Raw genomic sequence first — 25,869 nt, forward strand, 5'->3', positions numbered from 1 at the left:
GGTCGTCCGGAATCTAGAAAATGTTCCGAAATCTGGACCTGCCACCCCCCCCCCCCCCTCCCCGCTCCGCTGCTGGACTCCCCTGCTTCGGGCCACTGACTTCACTGCTGCCTCAGGCCGGCCACCCCCCTTCAGACGTTCCGAAATCCGGAAATAGCTGAACCTCTGCCAGGGGGTTTCCAGATTTGGAACGTCAGAAATACCTGAAATCTGGAACGGCCTCGGTCCCGAGGTTTCCGGACTTCGGACGTTTCACCTGTATCCCCGTCATTATGTTACCTGTAATACCAGGGACTTTTATTAATTAATTAAAAGTTAGAAGCAATGCATAAAGGTACAATGTAGATTCACTAGGATGATACCATGGATGAGCGGGTTTAGTTATGACTAAAGAATTGGAAAAAGTAGGACTGTATTCACTAGAGCAGACATCATCATCATAGGCAGTCCTTCGAATCGAGGATGACTTGCTTCCATGCCGAAAAAAGGATGAGTTCACAGGTGTTTCGAAAGAAGAACCCAAACTACATCCTCAAGGGTGGAAGATGCCTGTGTGGATTTTTTTTAACGTGTGGTGGCCGTTGCACACCAGCCACCACACGGGCTTGACAGAGCTAGGTCTTGGTCCAGTGGCAAGGATTAGCCAAGACAACTGGTGGAGACTGCTCTGCTGCACGGACCTAATGCGCACACATCGCAGTGTGGGCTGGCCCGTGCTGCCCATGGGCCCCTGGCCCCGAACTCACGCCTCTCCTGGGCCCCAATCATGTCCATCTACAGTCTCTCACAGCTTCTGCACCCCGATCTCGCTGCTCCTGCAGCATCTGCCCACGCTCCAATCACCGACTTGGACCTTGCTGCCGTTGCCCTCCTGCACCAGCTCGTGCTGCTCCCTGAAGTGGTACGCTGCCACACTGCCTATGGCCGCCGCTCCTTTTATGGCCCCGACCAGCTGCTGATGGTCTGGTTACTTAACCTCTGACATGACCAGCAACTCCATTTTGAAAGTGAGTTGATGAATTCCGAAAGACAAGATGGTTGTGCGATAGGTGTGGTGCGATGCGGTGCACGTGCGCAGTCAATTGGGCGGACGGTGCATCCCCGGCAGCCCAGCGCAAGGTGCGGGCACCTCCCTCTCTGTGGCCGCGGGTGACAGCTGCGGCTCCGCTTCAAACGCCCCTCGCTCGCTCGCACATCCCGCGTCGCTCAGAATCTGCCACCGCCACAGACAGACCTTTGCCCAGGGCCATTGTCGCAGGCTGAGATTGGCCGACCTCTTTGTTTTTTTTTAAAAGTAAAGTAGAGTAGACAAGGCTGAGGGGAAATCCCATAAGATTTGAGAGGGTAAATCGTGGAAGATTTCTACTGTTCAATGAATCGATGACTAGAGGTATAAATTTAGAATTAAAAGCATAAAGGGAGAGGTTACAAGAAGTATTTTGCGCAAAGTGCTGTTAAATTGTGGACGTCATTGCCACAAGTGGCTGTTGCAGCTGAGTCAATTGCAACCTTTAAGAGGGAATTAACACTTGAGGAAAATTAGTGAGTATGGTGAAAAAGCAGCAAAATGTGATTGGATGATAGCTTCGTTGTGGAGCTAGCACTAGCACAGACAAGACGGGCCAAATGACTGTGTCCTGTGCTGCAATTTCAATTATCTACAATCTAATTTTAGATACAATAACTTTGTTAAAAATATTTTTTTTTTTTTGAAATTGAAAGGTTTTTTTTTGCTTCCACCGTGTTTTTCTTGTCTCTGCCCTCCCAAATCCCTAGACAAATGACGATTGCATTGGCAGGTTACAGTTCTGCACGCACTGGAACCCTCTTGTGTATGATTCTAGACGGTGTCAGCACACTTTTGAAGGCTTACACAACTGAGCCTAGTCCTAACCTCGCCTGATGTTAAAGGATAACCATCAGGAATTGAAAGCCTGACTGACATTTGTGTTCCTTCTCAATCCAAGGGTCATCCTAAGGCTGCTCTGACTGAGACCAGCTGGCTCAGCGCAGGTTTAATTGTTCATTGAGTATTCTGCATTCTGATGCCTCCTTGTACATCAGGAGCAGTGCTGTGCTTTTTGGCTCGGACCTTTAGGTCTGTGAAGCTTAAAAGTATACTGGGTTATTATACCTTTATTCATTAGCCATTGGAAGAGCTGCAGTTGAGGATATTTCAATTTTTAGTGGTCACTGGACGATTTGTGAATGCAGATCCTCAGCAGGAATTTGTATTGTATTGAAACATTTAGTTTTGCATTGTCAGCAGTTGTTGTGCAAATTGCCCATGCAATTCACAACAGGGACCAAAGGGAGATAGTGCAATAATGATACCAAATTTACAGAAATAAGCTTTTGGGGACAGGGTGGTGCACTTGGTTGGCGCACTACTTGTTCATTGTTTGGACTCGAGTTCGAGACAAGTCCAGGTAGATGCGAAGAGAGTGTTTCCCTTTTCATTGGAGATCATTATAGAATGAGTTTGGGCAGTTTTGATTTGTTTTTTTTAAGGGTTTGGTCTCACAGCGAGTCTGAGCACAATCTGGGGAGTGGAAGATCACTCTGATGCAATAGGAGGTGCTATTCTGGGTTTGGGGCAAAACATTGGTATGCCAGAGTAGAGAGAGCTTTATTCTGCAACTGTATTTTTTACCGTCCCAAGTGGTAACATCACATTGCCTGAAAGGCACAAAGAATTACCAAAAAGTAACACCGTTTGTTGTATTTTCTAGGTAAGATATTTTCTTCTAATTTAGATAGGCAGATAATTATTTTTCTTCATACCAGAAGGAATGGTGTACAATTTTGCAATGATTTTATATACATGAATCGACACATTGACACTGTTAAATTGGAAATTAAATGATATGCCTTCTTGGTATAACTGCAAATAATTGATTTTAATTTGAAAACACACTTGTTTTTAGTTGCTCATGAAAGCATACTGATTTCCAGATTCTGAGGTGAGTGTGTGTAGTTGTGCATGTTTGCCTTGGCCAAGTCTGTTGGATTTTTTTTCCTCAAGTATCTATCTCAGCAGGAGAAGAGAACACGTTCGGCGGAAGAATAGAACCATATCTATTATTACTGTGTTGGCAGCTGGAAGCGCTTGACAGCTAAAGTTTGTGTACTCGTTGTGAACCCTCACTTAAGCTGGTGCAAAACATGCAAATAGATTGTAGTTAATGATAGCGTGCACTCAAGTGAGCTGATCGGAATAAGAAATCAGCTCTTAACCAGCTGCAATGCAACTCTTTTGGGGACCAGCTGCAATACACCACTTTTTAAAATTCATCAGCAGGCACTATTATTGACCAGCTGGCATATGCACACAACACAACTTTGCCAGTCAAAAACTAACAGAACCAACTCATTCAAGCATTAGTTTCCACTTATTGAAAACTAACTGCCACATTTGGAGAAAAATATTATGTGATATCTGGGCAAAAATGCTGTAACCAGGATATCCACACAAAATAATGGTATTTAATGCAAATATGATTTTCCCATGGTTTCGTTCTTGGCCAGTCGGAGCTGAATTTTTGGTGGCAGTTTTTAGTCCAGTGCATGACTGCAAAAATAATTTACATTGCCTGACATACATGCCACCTGAGACACTTCATAATTGTACTGTTAGGTGCAAAATAAGAAATAAAACCGCTGTAATTGTTGAGGGTTTGTATGTGTGTATGCCTTTAAAAAAAATTAAGGGCAGTATTGCAGTAGAGGGGCCATTAATAATTAGTCCTATTAATGGCCCCTCTACTCACACTTCTTCCATTGTACGTAGTTTCCACAACAACAACCAGATTCTCAATTTTATTTAACAACGTAGGTGAAGCAATGCAGCTAAGTGCAGCATACTGTCAAGATTGAAAAGAGTAGTAAGATATGGTAAATTGAGAAATATTGATGGAGTGCTACCAAACTTGAGATTTAGAAACCTATAGATTGTAGGAAGAAAGGGAAGACTGAGTGAAGTGAAGAATTCCATACTGTTGAGGTACTAGATATCAAGAAATGTCAAATATTTTTAGAAACTTGAATCATGGTAAGAACAGAAAACATGTTGAAATAGAATCCATCATTAAGTTAATGCAGTGAAATGACCTGCCATCATCATCATCATACTTGTAATTTTGTTATTCGTTTAGGTTCACCATTGGATACATATCATTTCCAGGACACCGGTGTATACCTTCTGTAAAATGTGCCTGATTGACACCGTGTGGCATTGGATTGGGGGGAAAAAAATGAAACTAATTGTGCTTTGATGATCAAATCTAAATTCCGTAAGTAGTACCTTTACTTATTTTTGGTATTGCTTTGAGCTGAGTTTCGAAATATGTTATGACCTAGAGACAGCATGTTTACAAGTGTGTACAGGAGGAAAGCAGTGCTGCGAAACGTTTAAACATTACTCTTTTCTTAATGAGCAGATCTGGTTTTTACTTGGCTAAATAAACTGTTCGCTCATCAACAATCGTTACTTGGGGTTGAACCAGAGGAACAAAAATAATAAATAAATAAAACTGTTGTAATTGTTGAGGGTTTGCATGTGTGTATTCCTTTTATAAAAAAATAAGGGCATTATTGGCATTCACATTTGAGTAAAACATCATAATGGATATGAAGAATTTTCCTACTAATCCCACTTGAATAGTTAAAAGCACCTAACAATATAATTATGGATTTTGTTTTTCTAAAGTTGGATTTTATCTGCTGGAAGCATTTTCAACTGCGTAACACTCGTGTCAAATTCTCATAGTTACAGGATTGTTGCTAAAAGCAGGAGGAATTTAATGAGATGAATTAAGAATATCACATAATAAAATGTTCCTGCAGTATTCTGGTACCATTGTGTGAACAATCCCAATATTGTGGCAAGTACATTCCAGTCTCGAGTTGAGTCTCTTGGTTCAGGTGGCATCCATCAACAATTCGAGCTTCGCTCTTGTGCCTTGTGATGTCATCTGAACCCCAACAATGATAGCTTTTCTACTTGCTGTTAGTCACCCATATTTTTATAATGTAATTAATTGTAGACACCAGGAACAAAACCTGCTTATGATGCTATATGAATCGTGAAATTAAATTGTATATTATAGTTTGAATAAAATGAAACCATCTAAAAGTACAGCTAAAGTGACATTAATTGATACACAGTTCAAGGAGGTAACAGCAAAGGGATGCTTTTTGAGGTCTAAGCAGAATTAATAACTCGCATATATTATACAACTATGTAGAAATAAAAATGAAATTGCTCGAGATCTGAAATAAGAATAGAAAATTCTGGAAATTCACAGTTGGTCCAAAGGTTCCCATCAGGAACCATAACCTGCTTTTCTCTTCTAAACTGATTAACTTGCCATACATTTCCAGCATTTTCTGTTGTAGTTTATAAAGCACTTTGTTGGATTAGCATTGTTAGATGTCATATCCAGTGAAATGATTTGTAATGGCAAAACAAACCATTACAAATCCTGCAAATTTCTACTCTGATCACGTGTAGTACAATTTGCTGCCTGAATACTTATAGAAATTCCCTTGACAATGAAAATGTGTATCTGAACAATAACACATGACTTGTCCAATGAGGGTTTTGTGTCATCTATGTATATCATAAGCATTTGTTCTGTTATGACGCCACAGACTTTTGAAGATGAAGTCAAATGTCTAAATTTACATCTCCATTCTCATGGCCGTAGGATGCTGCAAAGTGCTTCAAGGCCAATTAATTATTGAAGTCTCGTTTTGTACACAAGTACCGTGCTTTTTACATCCAGCATTGGTAAACGAGTCCAAATAAATGCGGCAGCCAATTTGCACCCAGCAAGGTCCCACAGGCAGCCAATGCGGTCGATGTCCAGTTAATTTGTTTGTGATAGTGTTGGGTGAGAGGTGAATGATGGCCAGGGCACTGGGAGAAACTCATGCTTTTCTTCAACAAAAAATGTGTGGTGAGTTATTTTATATCCAACTTAACAAGCAGAAAGGTGGCACTCCCAACAAAGGAGCAACTCCTCAGTCAGCCGACATTGTGTTCAAGTCCTGGCTTGAGGCTTGAATCCACAACTTTGAGCGAAAGGCAAGAATGCTACCACTGAGGCAAGTTAACGTGTGTGTGTGTAAAAAAAAAATGGTAATTCTGAAATTTAAACACTAAAGTCTGGAAATACACAGGTGGTCAATAAGCATATGAAGGAGGAAGAAGAAAAAGGCTTGTTCCAATGAAGAATCTCAATTGAAAAACCAAGGTGTCTGGGTTTCAGATGCAACCTGATCTGTACATTTCCAGCACTTTTCATTTTCATTTCAAATGCATATACACTTAGGGTAATTAATGATTGGCAGAACATTGCAAAATAAACATTGGACTGGTCTGATAAACTGTTTGAGAGAAGTTCAAGTAGTTTTTAATGTTTACACCCCTGATATTCAAATACTGCCTTGTATTTATGGCAGGTATATTTTATTCTTACTAAAACACCAGGTGGTGTTTACGTTTGTTACTAAAGCAACTTGGAGCTGTTTACCAGTGCGAGCTGCTTTTCTTTTAAAAACACATTTTTTAATTTATCAAGGTGAGGAGAATTGGAGAACAGAAAATTTGGACAGTTAGATTTTATAGACAAGCTCTGAGTCTTCATATTGCATTATGGCAAGCTGGTATTTCTGCCTATATGACCCATTAGCATGTCAGCAGTCATCTTTAGGTCTCGCACATGAATAATGGCCACTGGGGTGACATACTGATACCCATGGAACCATATACTAGCAAATCTGAGCGGACTGATTATTTGCAAGCACTTCTGTGCATGCACACCTCTATGGGGCGGAGCCTAAACACTGTCAAGCCCCTACTGGAGTCACACATGTGCACCCCACATTGTGGCTATGCATGCACATCACAGGTTCCAACCGCAAATGCGCCTAGCCGTAGGCCTGTGGTCTCAATCACGCTTCCTCCCTGTGGAGAAGGTCAGGAGATCAGAGGGGTGGGGGAAGAGGAGGGTACAGGGGGAGGGGTGAAAAGGAGAGAGGTGATTGGAGGGGGAGAATTTCAGACCCTCGGGTGTGGGGTGGGAAGGGAGAAGGGCAGGAATTCTGGGGAGAGAAGGTCGGGAACTCGGGAGGTGGGGGGAGAGGGAGTAGGTCAGGAACTTGGAGGGGGGGGCAGAAAGGTCAGGAACTCGGTGGGATGGGAGGGAGGTGATAGAGGTCAGAATTTCGGGAGGGAAAAGTCGTGGGGGGCGGGGTGGGAAGAAAGGTCAGGAAGTCATAGGGTGGGGCGGGGTGGGGCAAGAAATGAGGTCAGGAATTCGGTGGGGCGGGGGCGAAGAGAGGAGGTTAGAACTTGGGTGGGGGGGGTCAGTGAGGGAGAAGAAGGAGGTCAGGAACTCGGAGGGGAGGGAGAGAGAGAAGGTCAAGAACTCGGGGGATGGGGGGGCGAGAGAGAGGTCAGGAATTCAGAGGGCGGGGGCGGGGAGAGAGAGAGATGGTAATGGCCATGGCCAGAGTGCAGGACACCACAAAGGTTAAAAAGTATAGGAGAGATGTCACTATATTAGAAATTGACATTGATTTTAAAAGCCTGGAGATTGTAGGAGGGTGGCAAAACCCTGAGCCTTGCAGGGGATAAAAGAATCAGCCTGGTTCCTAGCCCTCGATTGCTATCCAGTGACTGTTGGAAGTGTACATATTTAGACATCGGGTGAAGGCAGAATTGAGATGGACTATGATGCCTTCCACAGTTGAATAGAGTACCAACAGTCAAAGCTCAAATGTAGAGTGGCTGAAGCTTATGGAAAAATATCTCAAAGGAATAGTGCCTTGAGGAGGGGAGAAAATGATCCTTTAGCTATTTTACTAAATACAATTTGAGTGTGTTCTAAAATCTGCAAATGTAGTGAGAAATGATGGGGTTAAATTCCTGGGTGCTGTGCAAAAGCAGTTACACTGCCTGTTGTCTCTGCTATGTAAATGTTAGATTTTTTTTAGAGCTGCACACAACCAAGTACAATTTGCTATTTTCACCTGACAAAATGGCTTTGAAGATTTTAGCTTTTTGTTTGTCTAGATGGAAAGAAAATCTGTTTCAGGTGCTGCATGATTTTCATGTAAAGACTTGATTGGAGGTGCTGGACAGCATAGCTCCATATAAACTCTGGCTGCGCACTAGAATATCCTTTCTGTATTTCATTTTCTGCAGCCTCTTGCTGTGCTAATCTTGTGATTGCTGGCTAATCCTGACAGGCATATTTAGGAGTCTAATGTAGTATAATGTCATGTTTCCTGCCATTTCCCTTGTTTTTGAGATATTGCAGTAATGCGCAGCCTGCTGTAAACACTGCAAATGGCTTGGTGCAGCAGAACTGATGGATGACTAATGCTATATTCTGGATCCAAGATTTATACCAATTGCTGCACCCTCAATTAGTTCTTTTCACATCATATCTTATGTCATAATCAAATATTTACTTTTTAATGTCTAAATAGTTGTCATTTGTAAGGTGATATAAAAATAAAAATTGTTGGACATGTACAGGTCCTCTCTCCAGGCTCCCCCTCCCCCTCTCTCTCCGCTCCCTCTTCTCCTCCCCCCCGCCCTCCCGCTCGGCTCCCCCTCTCGTTCGGCTCCCTCTTCCCCCTTCCCCCCCCCCCCCCCCCCAACCCCTCTCGCTCGGCTCTCTCTCCCGCTCGGCTCGCTCTCTTCCCCTCTCTCGGCACTCTCTCTCTTCTCCCCCTCCTCTCGCCGCTCTCTCTCTTCTCCCCCTCCTCTCGCCGCTCCCCCCCCTCCCCCCTCTCTCGGCTCTCTTTCCCCCCCCCCCCTCTCGGCGCTCTCTCTCTTCCCCCCACCGCCCCACCTCTCGGCACTCTCTTCTCCCCACACCCCCCTTCTCGGCGCTCTCTCTCTTTCCCCCCCCCCCCCGCAAGACTCGCTCTTTCTTCCACCTTCCCCCCTCCCCACCGGGGCCCGGTCGGAGGCCCGGCGGTTTGCGGTGCTGCGGATGGCTCTGGACTCGGTCGGAGGCTTGGGGCTCAGCAGCTTGGGAATGAAAGTGTTCGGGGCCCCAGTTTTGGGCGTCGGGAGGATACATGTGCTGAAAATCATTAGTACAAATTTTGCTTGGGGGTGACGGCGGGGGAGGAGGGAGTGGTCGGGTGTAGAGTCGGGAGACGCATGCGCAGAAAGCAGTTAGTACAAATAGTTGCTCTGTTTTTTATTCGTCATGGGATGTGGGTGTTGCTGGTGAGGTCAGCATTTATTGGCTATCCCTAATTTCCCTTGAGAAGGTGGTGGTGAGCTGCTTTCTTGACTGGCTGCAATCCGTGTGGTGAACGTGCTTCCTAAGTGACGTTAGGGAGAGAGTTCCAGGATTTTGAACCGGTGATAATGAAGGAACGGCGATATACTTTCAAGTCAGGATGGTGTGTGACTTGAAGGGGAATGTGGTGGTGTTCCCATGCACCTCTGCCCTTGTCCTTTTAGGTGGGAGAGGGCGCGGGTTTGGGAGGTGCTGCTGAAGAGGCCTTAGCGAGTTGCTGCAGTGCATCTTGTAGATGGTGCACACTGCAGCCATGGTACGTCGGTGATGGAGGGAGTGAATGTGTAAGGTGGCGGATGGGGTGCCAATCAAGCAGGCTGCTTTATCCTGGATGGTGTCGAGGAGTATTGTTGGAGCTGCACTCATCCAGGCAAGTAGAGAGAATTCCATCACACTCCTGACTTGTACTTTGTAGGGGGCGGAAAGTATTTGGGGAGTCAGGAGGTGAGGCACTCGTCGCAGAATACCCAGCCTCTGACCCGCTCTTGTTACCACAGTATTTGGGATTGGTCCAGTTAAGTTTCTAGTCAATGATGACCCCCAGGATGTTGTTGATGCGGAATTTGGCGATGGTAATGCTGTTTGAATGTCAAGGGGGGGTGGTTAGATTGTCGCTTGTTGGAGATAGGTACTACATTAGAATATAAGAAATAGGAGCAGGAGAAGGCCATTTTGCCACTCGAGCCTGCTCCGCCATTTAATAAGATCATGGCTGATCCGATCATGGATTCAGATCCACTTCTCTGCCCGCACCCCATAACCCTTTGCTCCCTTGTCGCTCAGTCTATCTCCGCCTTAAATATATTCAATGACCCAGCCTCCACAGCTCTCTGGGGCAGAGAATTCCATAGATTTACAACCCTCAGCGAAGAAACTCCTCCTCATCTCAGTTTTAAATGGGCGGCCCCTTATTCTAAGATTGTGTCCCCTAGTTTTAGTTTCCCCTATGAGTGTAAATATCCTCTCTGCATCCACCTTGTCGAGCCCCCTCATTATCTTATAAATTTAAAATAAGATCACCTCTCATTCTTCTGAAAGCCAATGAGTATAGGCTCAACCTACTCAACCTATCCTCATAAGTCAACCCCCTCATCTCTGAAATCAGCCTAGTGAACCTTCGCTGAACAGCCTCAATGCAAATATATTCTTAAAGTCGGAGACCAAAACTGTACGCAGTACTCTAGGTGTGGCCTCACCAATACCCTGTACACTTGATCAGCTCCGCTGGGCAGGCCGTATAGTTCGCATGCCAGACACGAGACTCCCAAAGCAAGCGCACTACTCTGAACTCCTTCACAGCAAACGAGCTAAAGGTGGGCAGCTTAAACATTACAAGGACACCCTCAAAGCCTCCCTGATAAAGTGCAACATCCCTAATGACAACTGGGAGCCCCTGGCCAAAGACCGCCCTAAGTGGAGGAAGTGCATCCGGGAGGGCACTGAGCACCTCGAGTCTCATCGCCGAGAGCATGCAGAAATCAAGCGCAGGCAACAGAACGAGCATGCGGCAAACAAGTCCCACCCATCCCTTCCCTCAAGGACTATCTGTCCCACCTGTGACAGAAGACTGTGGTTCTCATATTGGACTGTTCAGTCACATAAGAACTCATTTTAAGAGTGGAAGCAAGGGTGGCTCTGCTGCACAGGAGGGCAGGAAAAAGAGTGGGAGAGCTATAGTGATAGGGGATTCTATTGTAAGGGGAATAGATAGACGTTTCTGCGGCCGCAACAGAGATTCCAGGATGGTATGTTGCCTCCCTGGTGCAAGGGTCAAGGATGTCTCGGAGCGGGTGCAGGACATTTTGAAGGGGGAGAGTAAACAACCAGTTGTCGTGGTGCATATAGGTACCAATGATATAGGATAAAAAACGGGATGAGGTCCTACAAGATGAATTTAGGGAGCTAGGAGCTAAATTTAAAAAGTAGGACCTCAAAAGTTGTGATCTCAGGATTGCTACCAGTGCCACGTGCTAGTCAGAGTAGGAATCGCAAGATAGCTCAGATGGATACGTGGCTTGAGGATTGGTGCAGAAGGGAGGGATTCAAATTCCTGAGCCATTGGAACCGGTTTTGGGGGAGGTGGAACCAGTCCAAACCGGACAGTCTGCACCTGGGCAGGACCAGAACCAATGTCCTAGGGGGAGTGTTTGCTGGTGCTGTTAGGCAGGGGTTAAACTAATATGGCAAGGGGATGGGAACCTATGCAGGGGGACAGGGGGAAGTAGAATGGGGGCAGAAGCAAAAGATAGAAAGAAGAAAAGTAAAAGTGGAGGGCAGAGAAACCCAAGGCAAAAAGCAAAAAGGGCCACATTACAGCAAAATCCTAAAGGGGCAAAGGGTGTTAAAAAGACAAGCCTGAAGGCTCTGTGCCTCAATGCGAGGTGTATTTGGAATAAGGTGAACGAATTAACTGCGCAGATAACAGTTAACGGATATGATGTAATTGGCATCACGGAGACATGACTCCAGGCTGACCAAGGCTGGGAACTCAACATCTGGGGTATTCAACATTTAGGAAGGATAAACAGAATGGAAAAGGAGGTGGGGTGGCATTGCTGGTTAAAGAGGAAATTAATGCAATAGTAAGAAAGGACATTAGCTTGGATGATGTGGGATCTGTCTGGGTGGATCTACGGAATATCAAAGGGCAGAAAACACCAGTGGGAGTTATGTACAGACCACCAAACAGTAGTAATGAGGATGGGGACAGCATCAAACAAGAAATTAGGGATGCGTGCAATAAAGGTACAGCAGTTATCATGGGCGACTTTAATCTACATATTGACTGCGCTAACCAAACTGGTAGCAATGCGGTGGAGGAGGATTTCCTGGAGTGTATTAGGGATGGTTTTCTAGACCAATATGTCGAGGAACCAACTAGAGAGATGGCCATCCTAGACTGGGTGATGTGTAATGAGAAAGGACTAATTAACAATCTTGTTGTGCGAGGCCCCTTGAGGAAGAGTGACTGTAAAATGGTAGAATTCTTTATTAAGATGGAGAGTGACACAGTTAATTCAGAAACTGGGGTCCTGAACTTGGGGAAAGGTAACTTCGATGGTATGAGACATGACTTGGCGAGAATAGAATTGCGAGTGATACTTAAAGAGTTGACGGTGGATAGGCAATAGCAAACATTTATCACATGGATGAACGTCAACAATTGTACATCCCAGTCTGGAGTAAAAATAAAATGGGGAAGGTGGCTCAACCGTGGCTAACAAGGGAAATTGTGTTAAATCCAAGGAAGAGGCATATAAATTGGCCAGAAAAAGCAGCAAACCTGAGGACTGGGAAGAATTTTGTAATACAGCAGAGGAGGACAAAGGGTTTAATTAGGAGGTGGAAAATAGAGTATGAGAGGAAGCTTGCTGGGAACATAAAAATTGACTGCAAAAGCTTCTATAGATATGTGAAGAGAAAGAGATTAGTTAAAACAAACGTAGGTCCCTTGCAGTCAGATTCAGGTGAATTTATAATGGGGAACAAAGAAATGGCAGACCAGTTAAACAAATACTTTGGTTCTGTTTTCACGAAGGAAGACACAAATAACCTTCCGGAAATACTGGGACCGAGGGTCTAGTGAGAAGGAGGAGCTGAAGGATATCCTTATAAAGCGTGAAATTGTGTTAAGAAAATTGATGGAATTGAAGGCCGATAAATCCCCGGGGCCTGATAGTCTGCATCCCAGAGTACTTAAGGAAATGGCCATAGAAATAGTGGACGCATTGGTGGTCATTTTCCAACCGTCTGTCGTTTGTGGATCAGTTCCTATGGATTGGAGGGTAGCTACTGCAACACCACTGTTTAAAAAAAGGAGGGAGAGAAAATGGGTAATTTTCGACGGGTTAGCCTGACATCAGTAGTGGGGAAAATGTTGGAATCAATTATTAAAGATGAAATAGCAGCGCAATTGGAAAGCAGTGACAGGATCGGTCCAAGTCAGCTTGGATTTATGAAAGGGAAATCATGCTTGACAAATCTTCTGGAATTTTTTGAGGATGTAACTGGTAGAGTGGACAAGGGAGAACCAGTGGATATGGTGTATTTGGACTTTCAAAAGGCTTTTGACAAGGTCCCACACAAGAGATTGGTGTGCAAAATCAAAGCACATGGTATTGGGGGTAATGTACTGACGTGGATAGAAAACTGGTTGGCAGACAGGAAGCAGAGAGTCGGGATAAACGGGTCCGTTTCAGAATGGCAGGCAGTGACTAGTGGAGTACCGCAGGGCTCAGTGCTGGGACCCCAGCTCTTTACAATATACATTAATGATTTGGATGAAGGAATTGAGTGTAATATCTCCCAAGTTTGCAGATGACACTAAGCTGGGTGGCGGTGTGAGCTGTGAGGAGGATGCTAAAAGGCTGCAGGGTGATTTGGACAGGTTAGGTGAATGGGCAAATGCATGGCAGATGCAGTATAATGTGGATAAATGTGAGGTTATTCACTTTGGGGGGCAAAAACACGAAGGCAGAATATTATCTGAATGGCGGCAGATTAGGAAGGGGGGGCGATGCAACGCGACCCGGGTGTCATGATTCATCAGTCATTGAAACTTGGCATGCAGGTACAGCAGGTGTTGAAGTCAAATGGTATGTTGGCCTTCATAGCTAGGGGATTTGAGTATAGGAGCAGGGAGGTCTTACTGCAGTTGTACAGGGCCTTGGGTGGGGCCTCACCTGGAATATTGTGTTAGTTTTGCTCTCCTAATCTGAGGAAGCATGTTCTTGCTATTGCGGGAGAAGGTTCACCAGACTAATTCCCGGGATGGCGGGACTGACCTATGAGGAGGGACTTTATACAGTGGAGTTTCGAAGGGTGAGAGGGGATCTCATAGAAACTTGCAAGATTCTGACGGGACTGGACAGGTTAGATGCGGGAAGAATGTTCCCGATGATGGGGAAGTCCAGAGCCAGGGGACATAGTCTTAGGATAAGGGGTAGGACATTTAGGACTGAGATGAGGAGAAACTTCCTCACTCAAGAGTTGTTAACCTGTGGAATTCCCTACCGCACAGAGTTGTTGATGCCAGTTCATTGGATATATTCAAGAGGGAGTTAGATATGGCCCTTGCGGCTAAAGGGGTATGGAGAGAAAGCAGGAAAAGGGTACTGAGGTGAATGATCAGCCATGATCTTATTGAATGGTGGTACAGGCTTGAAGGGCCGAATGGCCTACTCCTGCACCTATTTTCTATGTTTCCTCGATTTCGAGGGACTGCCTATAATGCTGATGATGATGATGACCCTGTACAGTTGTAGCAGGACTTCTCTGCTTTTATACTCTATCCCCCTTGCAATAAAGGCCAACATTCCATTTGCATTCCTGATTACTTGCTGTACCTGCATACTAACTTTTTGTGTTTCATGCAGAAGGACCCCCAGGTTTCTCTCTAGTGCAGCACTTTTCAATTTTTCTCCATTTAAATTATAATTTGCTTTTCTATTATTTCTGTCAAAGTGGATAACCTCACATTTTTCCACGTTATACTCCATCTGCCAAATTTTTGCCCACTCACTTAGCCTGCTTATATCCTTTTGCAGATTTTTTGTGTCCTCCTCACAATTTACTTTCCCACCATTTGTGTATCATCAGCAAACTTGGCTGCATTACACTCAGTCCCTTCATCCAAGTCATTAATATAGATTGTAAATAGTTGAGGATCCAGCATCAATCCCTGCGACACCCCACTAGTCATTGTTTGCCAACCGGAAAATGACCCATTGATCCTGACTCTCTGTTTTCTGTTAGTTAGCCAATCCTCTATCCATGCTAATATATTACCCCGAACCCCGTGAACTTTTATCTTGTGCCTGGCACTTATCAGCCGAAGCCTGAATGTCGTCATGGTCTTGCTGCATGCGATCGTGAACTGCTCCATTATTTGAGAAGTTGTGAATGGCACTGAATGCTGTGCAATCATCAGCGAACATCCCCACTTCTGACCTTATGATGGAGGGAAGGTCATTGATGAAGCAGCTGAAGATGGTTGGGCCTAGGCCACTGTACTGAGGAACTCCTGCAGCGATGTCCTGGGGCTGTGATGATTGATCTACACCCACCACAACCATCTTCCTTAATGCTAGGTATAACTCCAGCCAGTGGAGAGTTTTCCCCCTGATTCCCATTGACTTCAGTTTTTCCTAGGGCTCCTTGATGCCACACTGTCAAATGCTGCCTTGATGTCCAGACCAGTCACTCTCACCTCACTTAGAATCAGCTCATTTGTCCATATTTTGGACCAAGGCTGTAATGAGGTCTGGAGCCGAGTGGTCCTGGTGGGACCCAAACTGGGCATTGTTGAGCAGTTTATTAGTTCGAAAGTGCCGCTTGATAGCACTGTTGACGACACCTTCCATCACTTTGCTGATGATTGAGAGTAGACTGATGAGGCGGTAATTGGACAGAACTTACCTGGGCAGTTTTCCACACTGTCTTCAGCTCAACAACTGGAATGTTGTCGGGGCCCATTGCCTTTGCTGTATCCAGTGCACTCAGCTGTTTCTTGATATCACATGGAGTGAATCGAATTGGCTGAAGACTGGTTTCTATGATGGTGGGTCATCAGAAGGAGGCCAATATGGATCACCCACTCGGCACTTCTGGCGGAAGGTGGTTGTAAACACTTCAACCTTGTCTTTTGCACTCGTGCTGGGCTCCGCCATCATTGAAGATGGGGATATTCATGTAGCTTCCTCCTCCCGTTAGTTGTTTAATGGTCCACCACCATTCACGACTGGATGTGGCAGAATTACAGAGCTTTAATCTGATTTGTTGGTTGTGGAATTGCTTAGCCCAGACTGATTCCCGGATGGTAGGACTGGCATATGAGGAGAGACTGGATCGAGTGGGCCTGTATTCACTGGAGTTTAGAAGAATGAGAGGGGATCTTATAGAAACATAAAATTCTGACGGGACTGGACAGGTTAGATGCAGGAAGAATGTTTCCGATGTTGGGGAAGTCCAGAACCAGGGGTCACAGTCTAAGGATAAAGGGTAAGCCATTTAGGACCGAGATGAGGAGAAACTTACTCACTCAGAGTTGTGTACCTGTGGAATTCTCTACCGCAGAGAGTTGTCGATGCCAGTTTGTTAGATATATTCAAGAGGGAGTTCGATATGGCCCTTATGGCTAAAGGGATCAAGGGGTATGGAAAGAAAGCAGGAAAGGGGTACTGAAGTGAATGATCAGCCATGATCTTATTGAATGGTGGTGCAGGCTCGAAGGGCTGAATGGCCTACTCCTTTTTTTAAAATTTTCTATAGCATGCTACTTCTGCTGTTTAGCATGCATGTAGCCCTGTGTTGCAGCTTCCACAGATTGGCACCCCATTTTTAGGTAAGCCTGGTGCTGCTCCTGACATGCTTGTCGACACTCTTCATTGAACCAGGTTTGGTTCCCTGGCTTGATGGTAATTATAGAGTGAGAGATATGCTGGACCATGAGGTTACAGATTGTGGTGGAAACAATTCTGCTGGTGCTGATGGCCCACAACGCCTCATGGATGCCCAGTTTTGAGCTGTTAGATCTGTTCTGAATCTATCCCATTTAGCACGGTGGTAATGCCACTCAACACGATGGAGGGTGTCCTCATTGTGAAGGCAGGACTTCGTCACCACAATAACTGTGCAGTGGTCACTGCTACCAATGCTGTCATGGACAGATGCATCTGCGACAGGTAGATTGGCGAGGACGAGGTCACGTAAGATTTTCCTTTGTGTTGGTTCTCTCATCACCTGCTGCAGGCCCAGTCTGTCAGCAATGTCGTTCAGGACTTGGTCAGTAGTGGTGTTACCGAGCCACTCTTGGTGATGGGCATTGAAGTCCCCCACCTAGAATACATTCTGTGCCTTTGCTAGTCTCAGTGCTTCTTCCAAGTGGTGTTCAACATGGAGGAGTACTGATTCATCAGCTGAGGGAGGGCGGTAGGTGATAATCAGCAGGAGGTTTCCTTGCCCATGCTTGACCTGAAGCCATGAGACTTCATGGGGTTCGGAGTCAATGTTGAGAACGCCCAGGGTCACTCCTTCCTGACTTTATACCACTGAGACACCACCCCTGGTGAGTCTGTCCTGCCGGTGGGACAGGACATACCCAGGAATGGTGATGGAGGAGTCTGGGATATTGCCTGAAAGGTATGATTCTGTGAGAATAACTGTCAGGCTGTTGCTTGACTAGTCTGTGGGACAGCGCTCCCAATTTTCGCACAAGTCCCCAGATGTTGGTGAGAAGGATTTTGCAGGGTCAACTGGGCTAGGTGTGCCTTTGTTGTGTCCGTGTCCGTAGTCGGTGCCGCGATCAATGCCGGGTGGTCAGTCCGTTTTTTTTTCATAGCGGTTGTGTACAACTGAGTGGATCGCTGGGTCATTTCAGAGGGTCATCATTACTTGGCTCAAGATTACTTGACTCTTATGTTGCCTTCAATGACCTGTGAACTTTCCACAACACAGTCTACTATTCAGAGTATAATATTTTTTAATATACTAAAATGCATCACCTCACACATGCTAACATTGAATTCCATCTACCACTTTTTACAGCTTCCTATGGTCTTTCAGTAATTAGCTTTTTTTCCCATTTTAGTATTTTCTGTAAATTTCAACATCACTACCACTAGACCTATATCTAAATCATATATATAATAAGTACGACTGAAACTACCCTGTGGGACATCACTATCCACTTCCAACCGCTGTGGAACATTGCCCTTAACTCGTACTATCTGTTTTCTTCTTTCTAACCAATTTTTAATCTAGTTTACTATGCTACCCTAATTTCATGCCTTTAATCTTCTCTGCTAACCTCCTATGTGGTACCTTGTCAAAGCCTTTCGTAATGCTCATGTACACCCACAGCATTTCCTTCATTTATTATGTCTGTTGCTTCTTGAAAACTTCTGAGATTTGTCTAGCACAATCAAAAGTCTTTCAAAAGCAATTTGAGTTATTTGTGGGAACCTGGTGGCCAGATTGTGCAGTCAGAGTGATGGTTTTACACAGGCAAAACGCACAATAAATATGGCCATTGGAAATTATAAATGGAAAATGTGATAGCAGGAAGTGTGTGCAGATGTAAATGTTTTAATTGGATATAGATATGAACAGAATGTATTGATTTAAAATGACTGAATTATATCTGTACACCTTGGTCCAATTATCACTGCTCTGTGACCTCCGTCACCTGAAGACTATACTTGGTCTTGACTACTGGTATGCAATACTACAGGAGAGCAACTAAAAACAAGTAAAAGTTGTTCCATGTTTTGGAGGCTGGTGAATTTTATATGTAATATTGAATGTGAGATATGATTGAAATGCAACAGTATCCGCTAGTGTGTGGAAGGGATCTCCAGTTATACCATGACAGACAAATGATAACATAGGATTTTGCCATTGTAAAATGTTGATTTAAAAAGTGTGACTCAAAAATCGTGATATGGGAAGTGAGCTTCGTATGGACCGGAACTCTCTGCCATTCTCTAGACTTTAAATATTTTGCCAGCAGAATTCCTGCGGTTTGCTCAAGGTAAGTTGGAGGAGAAGCTACTTTATAACCATAGGAACCATTTATGCCATGTAAGGCACAACAACAACGCCATTGATTTGCAGTGAATGAATAAATCAAATTATGTTATTGCACAGTAGGCTGGGATTCTGATTAGTGACCAAACTGAGCTTTTCATGGTTTGATACTTTTTTACAACAATGCCTGCAGGATTTTGTTGCACGTAATCTGATCAATCAGATTAAGTTGCTGCACTGTATATGCGCTCAGCAATTGCCTCAATATCAAACGTGAATTGAGTTAATCTTTTGTTGATTTGTAACTGCAGATCTTAATTAATTGATTAGATATAATCAATTCGCACTATCTTATTTGTAGAAATGAGTTCCTTTACTGAAGTCCTCAATGATGGAATACACAGCCAATATGATTTGTTCATTCCATCTGTAATTAACAGGCGTATGACATGCTTTTGTTTTGCATTTATTTTGCCAGTTTTCTACCTATTGCTTGTTCCCTGGAGGAATTAACTCCTAGTGGGCTGTGGCTGTCCCTGAACTAAGATGGCTGTTCTTCACTTGTAACTCCGGGCAGTGAGTATCCATAATTGTGGAGGGTATCACAACTGAAACCAATTGATGTCCACCTATACACACTTTCTGGCAGAGGTTACTTGACATCTGTCGGGAATGAGAAACCTTTGTTTTTCATTTCCTAGGTGACGAATAGTGAAGTCAATTATAGTAGTCCCACTGTCTTCTCAGCTGAAATCAGCTAACTCAACACAGGTTAGAATCAAACCTGGGACTTTCTGGTCTGCACCATATTGGGCAATCAATGCTGAAAGAGTTTGAAACTTAACCTCAGCCTTCATACTTTTTAAACGTCCCATCTATAATAACTAGTTTGCACTTGTTTTTTGGGTTCAAATTACCGATTGATTATATTTTTCAGTTGAGCAAATTGACCCTTGCCTGACGGCCTCTGGTCTCATTCGATTCTGGCACCTACTGAAAGGCGACAGGAAAATTACCGTGTAAATATTAGCCAGCCAATGGACTACAACCCATTAAGTAAAATCTTGACTCTTCCAGATATAACAGTTTCTAGGTCGAATAGATAATTTTCAGTTGATTGGAAAATTCTGGAAGTTTGAAAGAAACAAAAATGTCGATTTACATCATTTTTATTTTTATTGTAAAAGTATTTTTGTAGTACTCAATTTGTGCTTCCAGATTGATGATGTACAATATGTGATCAAGGTACTGATGCCTAATGGAAGAATGAGTTCTGCAACAGAACAATGTCAATTATTTTCACAACTTTTTTTTTAGATCAGTGGAATTTTAAACTTCAGACAAAACCTCTAGTGAGACCTTTCATAGATTAACAAAATGCCTTTCTGTCATTTAGAGATATCACAATTGAGTGTTCCTCTGAGCTTTCCTTTCATCCTCTTTAGCTGGAAACACACTATTTTCATGCTCTTTCCTGAGTTCAGACTTTACACCTTCTCCTATTTAACTTTCTTTTCTGGACCTCAGAACTGTGGAGTTCCTTACCTCCCCAAATCTTCCCCTTTCCTATAAACATCAAGTTTTTAAGAAAAATACAAGCTTGGCATCACATAATAACTTCTTGATTTAATTAGTCTCTCTGCTATTCTTTCAACCTTATTGATGCTTGCATTATGAACTGTGTCCCTTAAATTAAGTGTCTCAATTAATAATGTCAACCTCCATCTTGCTCCCTCTCCTCTGAGTTCACTGCCCACCTTTCCTCCCTTAATCTCTCTCATGTCAACTCCCCCACCCATATACATGACCACCCCTCAATCTTAGCCTCTCATGTGGCCTCGCTATCACCTTCGTAACCATTATCGATAAGGCAATATCCGACCATTTCCTTATATCACTCTCTACCTCTATTCCCCTTCCCCCTCCAGTTCTTTTCATATCTACCCCTGGAAAAAACTCTCCAAGTCCCTTATCACTGCACTTTAATTCCCAACTACCTAGTCTTTGGCCTACTATTCTCCATGACATCTCTGCAACTCATCATCATAGGCAACCCCTCGGAATCGAGGAAGACTTGCTTCCACTCTTAGCATGAGTTCTTAGGTGGCTGCACAGTCCAATACAAGGACCACAGGCTCTGTCACAGGAGGGACAGACAGTGGTTGAAGGAAAGGGTGGGCGGGGAATCTCCTTCCGCTGCCTGCTATTGTTTTCTGCATGCTCTAGGCGATGAGACTCGAGGTGCTCAGCGCCCTCCCGGATGCACTTCCTCCACGTAGGGCGGTCTTTGGCCAGGGACTCCCAGGTGTCAGTGGGGATGTCGCACTTTATCAGGGAGGCTTTGAGGGTGTCCTTGTAACTTTTCCTCTGCCCACCTTTGGCTCGCTTGCCGTGGATGAGTTCCAAGTAGAGCGTTTGCTTTGGGAGTCTCATGTCTGGCATGCGAACTATGTGGCTTTCTGCAGCTACTGACTTACCAAATCACATCCTCTCCACCACCTTTGATCCCCTTGTCACCACTAAAATCGTTACACACACTTACCCTAGTCCTTCCCCCGGTACACCACTCATCTCAGCTCCCTTAAATCCAAGGGACACAGACTTGAATGTCTTTGGCGGACAACTGTTCTAATTGTCCATCACCAGTTTTGGCTAGATCATATAAAGCACTACTGGATCCTGCTCTCCATCACTAAAACTGCCCACTATTCTAATATCATCCAGGATGGCAAAAATAACACCAGGCTTCTCTTCTCTGCCACTGACCGTCTTCTCAAACCATCCTCTCCTGCCTCCTCCTCCCTCACCTTCAACAATAAATGTGAGAGGCTCATGAACTTCTTTGTGTAAAAAGATTGACAACAACTGCTTCTGCTTTCAATCACCTCCCTCCCCCTAGCCCACCAGACTTTACTTTCCTCTCCGTTTTCGCCTTGCCCTAACCCCAATCCCCCCAGACTGATTTCACGGATGGTGGGATTATCCTATGAGGAACGATTGAGTAGACTAGGCCTATATTCTCCAGGGTTGAGAAGAATGAGGTGTGATCTCATTGAAACATGCAAAATTCTTAGTCTTGACAGGTTAGATACAGGGAGGATGTTTCTCCGGGCTGGGGAGTCTAGAATCAGGGGTCACAGTCTCAGAATAAGGGGTCGGCCATTTAGGTTTGAGATGAGGAGACATTTCTTCACTCAGAGGGTGGTGAATCTTTGGAATTCTCCAGCTCAGAGGGTTTTGGAGGCTCAGTCGTTGAGTATTAGAGATTGCTAAATTTTTGGATATTGTGTATTAAAGGATATGAGGCAAGTGGTATTGAGGTAGATCATCAGCCATGATCTTATTGAATGGCAGAGCAGACTGTAGGGTCAAATTGGCCTATTTCTGCTCCTATTTCTTATGTTAATTTGCATATTTCTCTAATTTCTCTCCTATCTCCTCCCTTGCCCTTTCAAAGCTCATCTTGTCAATGAGACCGACCTCTTGCTCTCTCAACCTTATTCCTACTAAATTGCTGACAACCCAACTTTCCTTCCTCGCTCCCATGTAATCTTGTTAAAGGTTCTCCTCCGGCATTGTCTCCTTTTCCTTCAAATCTGCCATCATCACCCCTCTCAAAAAAAACATTCAACCCTCTCCATCCTTGCAAACTATCACACAATCTCCAACCTACCTTTCCTCTCCAAAGTTCTTGAACATGGTGTAGCATCCCAAATCTGTGCCCATCTTTCCCAGAACTCATTGTTTGAATCCCTCCAATCAGACTTCTGCCCCGCGAGAGTACTGAAACTGCTCTACCAAATTCACAAATGACATCCTAATTGACTGTGACAATGGTAATCTATCCTTTCTTGTCCTCGTGGACCTGTCTGTAGTCTTTGACACAGTTGACCAAAAGATTCTGCTCCACCACCTCTCCACCATTGGCAAGCTGGATGGGACTGCACTCGCTTGGCTTAATTCCTGTCTTTCAACGTAACCATAGAATCACCTGCAATGGCTTCTGTTCCCGATCTCGCACTGTCACCTCTGGTGTCCCCCAAGGATCTATCCTTGGCCCCCTCCTATTTCTCATCTATATGCTGCCCATCGGTGATGTCATCCAGCAACACTCTGATAATACCCAGCTCTACCTCTCTTGAACCCTCCACTGTCTCTGCGCTTGTCTGACATCCAGCACTGGATGAGTAGAAGTTTCACCAATCAACTATCGGGAAGACCAAAGCCATTGTCTTTAGTTCACACCACAAACTCCATTCAGTTGTCACTTATTCAATATCTTGCCCCGACAACTGTCTAAGGCTGACCAAGTCTGTTAGCAACCTTGGTGTCATATTTGAACACGAATTGAGCTTCCTACCTCATATCCGTTCTGTCACTAAGATTGCCCATTTCCACCTTTGTAATATCGTCCATCTCTGCCCTTACCTCAACTTATCTGTTGCTGAAACCCTCATCTATGCCTTTATCACCTCGACTTGACTATTCCAATGCACTCCTGGCGGCCTCCCGAGTTCTACCCTCCATAAACTTGATCATCCAAAACTCTGCCGCCAGTGTGCTAACTCGCACCAAGTCCCGCTCACCCATCACCCCTGTGCTTGCTGCCCTACGTTGGCTCCTAGTTAAGCAACGCCTCGATTTAAAAATTCTCATCTTTGTTTTCAAATCCCTCCATGGTTTCGCCCCTCCTTATCTATGTAATCTCCTCCAGCCCTGTAATCCCCCAGATCAATGCGCTCCACCTATTCTGGACTTTTGAACATCCTTGATTTTAAATGTTCCACCATTGGCGGTCGTGCCTTCAGCTTGGGCCCTAAGCTCTGAAATTTCCCCCTAAATTTCTTGACCTCTACTTCTCCTTCCTCCTTTAAGACTCTCCTTAAAACCTACCTCTTTGATCACACTTTTAGTCATCTGCCCTAACGTCGTCATATGTGTGTCGGTGTCAAATTTTGTTTTAATTTGAAGCACCTTGGGACATTATATTACACTAAAGGATCTAGATAAATGCAACTTGTTATAATTGTTCTCAGCGGGGAAAAATATCTACTGAAATTAGGTGTTAACTGCTGTCATCAATGGGAGGGACTTTACCTCCATTCCTTGGGATGAATTCAAATATTAGTCCCTGGTATAAAAGACCAGGTTCAGAGAAGAACATTTAAATAGGTTGTGCCTTGCAGTGCCATTTGTGCATCTATTCATTTAATTTGTCAAATTGCCCTAAACTGTAAATTAAGGACCAATATTGTGTTTGGGCTTCATGACTCAGTTTACTCTAATGAACTAAATCTGGTTCAATAAGATGCTAGTAAAAGCTAAAGCTGTGTACATATATAACAACAAAAAAATCACAGTGGCTTAAGGTGATGTCTTAGTCAGTTGTGGACTGCTGCTGGACACTTTGTTTGAGATTGAGATTTCCAAATGGACAGTTCCATTGTTTATTTGGCAAGCTCCCATTCAATTACTGTACCATCTGTTGATTCAAATATATGTTTAATTTATTATTCAGTTAACATTGTTCACATTCCTCTGTAATTGTAATTAAATTTCTGCCGAGGTTAAATCTAAAGTAGCACTTGGCCATGAGCAAGAAAGTTAGTACACATTCTGTAGGGATTTTCATGATGCATATTAATGCCCAAATTTAAGGTTTTTGTATTAAAATAACCCTATCTTTTCTAACCTTCCACCGCAATCAAAATAAAATGACAACTCTATATTTAATCAGCAACTAGATCAGCATTTTCTATTGTATATGCAACAGTTTATTTCATGCTTATTGATGAATTTACCTTGAACTGGGAATGTCACTATTTATCTAAAAAGGATGTTATCACAAAATGCACTAAATGTAATGTGTTCTTTTATAAGAACATAAGAAATAGGAGCAGGAGTAGGCCACCTGGCCCCCCGAGCCTGCTCCGCCATTCAATAAGATCATGGCTGATCTGATCATGAACTCAGCTCCACTTCCCTGCCCGCTCCCCATAACCCTTTATTCCCTTATCGCTCAAAAATCTGTCTATCTCTGCCTTAAATATATTCAATGATCCAGCCTCCACAGCTCTCTGGGGCAGAGAATTCCATAGATTTACAACCCTCCGAGAGAAGAAATTCCTCCTTATCTCAGTTTTAAATGAGCGGCCCCTTATTCTATTATGTCCCCTAGTTTTAGTTTCCTCTGAGTGGAAATATTCTCTCTGCATCCACCTTGTCGAGCCCCTTCATTATCTGAACTCCAATGTGTATAGGCCCAACCTACTCAACCTATCTTCATAAGTCAATCCCCTCATTTCTAGAATCAACCGAGTGAACCTTCTCTGACCAGCCTCCAATGCAAGTACATCCTTCCTTAAATACGGAGACCAAAACTGTGCGCAGTACTCTAGGTGTGGCCTCACCAATACCCTGTACAGTTGTAGCAGGACTTCTCTGCTTTTATACTTTATCCCCCTTGCAATAAAGATCAACATTCCATTTGCCTTCCTGATTACTTGCTGTACCTGCATACTAACTTTTTGTGTTTCATACACAAGGACCCCCAGCACTTTGCAATTTTTCTCCATTTAAATTATAATTTACTTTTCTATTTTTTCTGCCAAAGTTGATAACCTCACATTTTCCCACATTATACTCCATTTTTCCAAATTTTTACCCACTCACTTAGCCTGTCTTTGCAGATTTTTTTGTGTCTTCCTCACAATTTGCTTTCCCACCCATCTTTGTATCATCAGCAAACTTGGCTACATTACACGTGGTACCTTCATCCAAATCATTAATATAGATTGTAAATAGTTGAGGACCCAGCAGCGATCCCTGTGGCACCCCACTAGTTACTGTTTGTCAACCGGAAAATGACCCATTTATCCTGTCTTTCTGCTTTCTGTTGTTAGCCAATCCTCTATCCATGCTACCCCCAACACAGTGAACTCTTATCTTGTGCAGTAACCTTTTATGTGGCACCTTATCGAATGCCTTCTGGAGATCCAAATACATGACTTCTACG

At 44.0% G+C, this 25,869-nt stretch overlaps 1 protein-coding gene across 6 annotated transcripts in view; it reads left to right on the top strand.

Annotated features, from left to right (window-relative positions):
* Positions 1-25,869, top strand: part of dagla (diacylglycerol lipase, alpha) — a 519,984-nt gene that overhangs the window by 180,495 nt on the left and 313,620 nt on the right. For 5 of the 6 annotated variants that reach the window (XM_070899843.1, XM_070899842.1, XM_070899844.1 and 2 more), the window contains exon 2: positions 4,155-4,292. The exons of the other annotated variant lie outside the window; for it this stretch is intronic. The gene's annotated coding sequence lies outside the window, so the exon portion shown is untranslated. The remainder of the gene's footprint in view (positions 1-4,154; positions 4,293-25,869) is intronic. 6 annotated transcript variants of the gene reach the window in all.

Source organism: Pristiophorus japonicus, chromosome 14 (genome assembly GCF_044704955.1).
Source record: "Pristiophorus japonicus isolate sPriJap1 chromosome 14, sPriJap1.hap1, whole genome shotgun sequence".
NCBI lineage: Eukaryota > Metazoa > Chordata > Chondrichthyes > Pristiophoridae > Pristiophorus > Pristiophorus japonicus.